The sequence below is a fragment of the Carassius auratus genome, unplaced genomic scaffold (genome assembly GCF_003368295.1).
Source record: "Carassius auratus strain Wakin unplaced genomic scaffold, ASM336829v1 scaf_tig00001335, whole genome shotgun sequence".
NCBI lineage: Eukaryota > Metazoa > Chordata > Actinopteri > Cypriniformes > Cyprinidae > Carassius > Carassius auratus.
The window spans coordinates 130,001-133,495 of NW_020523355.1; positions in this window are offsets into that span (position 1 = coordinate 130,001).

Consider the following 3,495-nt stretch of genomic DNA (forward strand, 5'->3'; position numbering starts at 1 on the left):
TTGTTTTGCAGCCCCTCTCGTGGTGTAGGCCATGTTTGGCTGGATAGTGCTGATCACAGAGCAGTGTGAAAGATTCTTATTTCTCATATGCTGAGCCGTGTGAAGCTAATGTTATGGAATTTTATAAGGCAATTAGGGAAAGTGAAAAGTATTGACACATACACACATACACATGCATGCATGCACACGCGAACACATACAAACACACACACACACACACACACACACACACACACACACAAGTTTGAGCACACACACAATCAGCATTCATTCTGACCATACAATCTACATCTGCAATAATGTGGATGTATCATTATGCATAATTACAGAAGCAGCCATGCAAAGAAAACAGCTCCACAGTGACAATGCAGCCCTTATGACTTATGGTTATCTTATCAGACTCAGGTTTTTATTTATTTATTTATTTATTTATTTATTTGAAGTGTTTGAGAGCCTGGGAGCATCCTGAAAATAAGCACTACCAGAATATATTTGTTTGTTTGCAGTAATGCAAATGCCTTGCAAATGGAGATATAATTAGCATATAAAATGTGTGTGTGCAATGAGCAGAGAGAGGTGAGATATAGCATAAGTCGGTGTACAGTATGTGTGCAGACACATGCATGTTTGTACATTCATCCTCGTGTACCGTCATTGACACCAGAGACACCCACTAGCCAATGAGACCCATAAATCAAAGCCCAACTTCTTTTTTTCTTCACCATGCCTGTCCTTTCTCTGCTCAAAAAGCCCCTATACAACTGCTATACCACCAGCATATCCTTGCCTCAAGATAACCCCTACACAGATTGATACCCTCAATCCCCAGAGAAATGCATGCATAGTTTCCATGGTAGGCAAGACAGGGGCTTTGCCTTTCTCACTAAATGCATTGAGTGTGAAAACAGTTTGCCCCCCGAGAGTGTGAGAGAGTCAAGGTGATCAAAGTGAAAATTTCTGAGGCTTTTTGCTGAAAAGAATTTCACTGATGGATGACCCATTGAAAGTTTAGCCATTTAGGAGAGAATTTATCAGAAAGGAGTAATAGATTTTGGCTTGTAATACATTTGCTGGCCAGGTTGAGAAAGCTAATTTATATGGACAAAAGTATTCAGACTGACGTAATTTCATGTCACATTGTGAAATGTTGGGGGTATTTCAAAATGCAGTTTTTGTGTTATGTTAGAGCACTGAGCTAATTTATCTCCTATTATATCACACTGCTCCGGGTGTCACCATACTTGGCTGTATGTCACGGCACTTTTTAAAAGGCATTAGTGCACTTTTGTATGTTATGGACTTCGAAAAAACTCCAAAACACAGAAACATTTTTGTTTTGGACTTGTTTTTGTGAAAGAAACATGAAGTTTGAAGAGGAACATTTTTATTTTTATTTTATTTTTCTAACACATAAGTATGCAAATTTAATAGTGTTTTCTGCAATCTGTGCTTTATAGCGGTATGGGAAGTCTGTGGATAATTCAGAACCATGGACAGCACCCTAACTCTAGAGCAGAAACTTACAATCTTCTGGGCTCCAAGTAGAAACCAGGAACAGAATAAACACATGCAAAAAAAAAAAAAAAGTTAGGTTTTTAAAACAACTCAGCCTGGCATTACTAATGTAAAATAAGACAAATCACTCCCATTATAATCAACAAAGTATTCTGACAAGCATCTTGTTTCTTCCTCGGCTCCAGCCAAATCATCTTTTTGTAATGGCTGATTAAAATTATGTATTTTGGACTTTATGGAGTTTATATTGTGTTTCTCTCTCTTCCTGATCACCTGCCCTGTTTAGATCTGTTGCTTTAGTTTCCAATTAGTTCTGATTTGTTTCCTTGGTTACTTATGATTTGTAGCTGTCACTCATTCATTAGTTTCCTTATTTATACTCCCTGTTCTGTCCAGTCATTTCCTGTTATTTTCTTTAACATTGTGTGTGCTACATTTGCTCCTGCGATTCTCCTGTGTGTACTCTTTGTGGATTTATAATTAATGATATATTATTATTATAATTAAAATAATATTTGGGGATTATATGCCATTGTGTGCTTTAAATAGCACTACACATTACAGAAAAAATGGCCACTAAGTGAGTATTCTTTCTTTCTCCCATATCCACATGGATCTGCCTGATGTTCAGCTGCTCTGCCTGGAGCAGAAGGTTAATTCACTGGAGGACCATACTGGTCCATAGTGTTTTACCACACCAGCCTCAGCAAGCCGTCTAAGTCGTGCCTCCCAGCCAATGGTTCCAGAGAGAGCTAAGTGTCTACAGTAGTCGACAAACAGCAGAAACCTTTGAAGCTATCTCACTGTGGATGGTTGAGGCCATTCTGTGACTGCCTTGACCTTGGATTCGTCCATTTTTACTCATTGGTGACTGACATGGTAACCCAAGAATGAGGTCTGCTTGACATGGAACTCACACATTTCAGCCTTGACCTATAGTTGGTTCTCCAGTAGACGAGAGAGAAGAGCCTTGACATGGTTGATGTGTTAATGTAGGCTATTACATACTGATTCAGAAGGTCTTGGAAAATCTCATTAATGAATCATTGGAAAACAGCCGGTGTGTTGGCAAGCCCATATGACATAACCTGATATTCATTGTGCCCTCTAGCGGTGAGGAAGGCAGTTTTCCATGCATTGCCCTCTTTTATTTTTATCAGCTTGGAAGCGCCTGCGTGTCAAGTTTGGTGTAAAAGGTGGCATTTCTGTGTTGTTCAAGGGCTGAAAGTGACATTGTTCTGTCCTATATAATCAATACATGGCATTAGTATTTCATATTACTTTTTCACAAAGAATCCTGCAGCAGGTGAAGATGTGGATGGGCAGATGCAATCTTAGTTTAGGGCCTCTTCAGTATATTCCTCCATGGCTTGGGTTTCATTTCTGGATAGTGGGTAGACTTTACTTTTAGGAGGCAAAGCATTGGGAAGCAGGTCAATGGCACAGTCCTATGGGCGATGAGGTGGTAATCAGACTTCTGCCAAGTTGTTGTAACAGGTAGAGATCTTAACCGGTAGAGATCTTAATCTTTTTAACCTCTAGGCCAATGGTTCCCAACCTCTATCAACTCGCGGCCCACACAACCAAAACAAAAAACACATATGTTTGCATGGCCCACTGCAAAAAAAATGAACTGACCCTGCTATTGTTGGGTTAAAAACTTAGTACTGAAGCTAGATTGTTAACTGTCTGTATTGAATGAACTGGCAATGAACAGAAAATAACTCTGCTGTTGTTCTGTAGCATACGCTGCAAAATATTTAAGATAAATTGGCGGTCTCTTCTTAAACCAATCAGCGAGCTCGAATAGTGGAAGCATAGTTACAGTTTAATATGTATTTTTTCTTTATATATATAATTCTATATGAAATTATGTTATTATGATATGACTTAGACATTTTTACATATATGAACAATATTATTTCTTTAATAGTAATTGGCGACCCACCTGCAATACCATCGTGGCCCACAGGTTGAAAA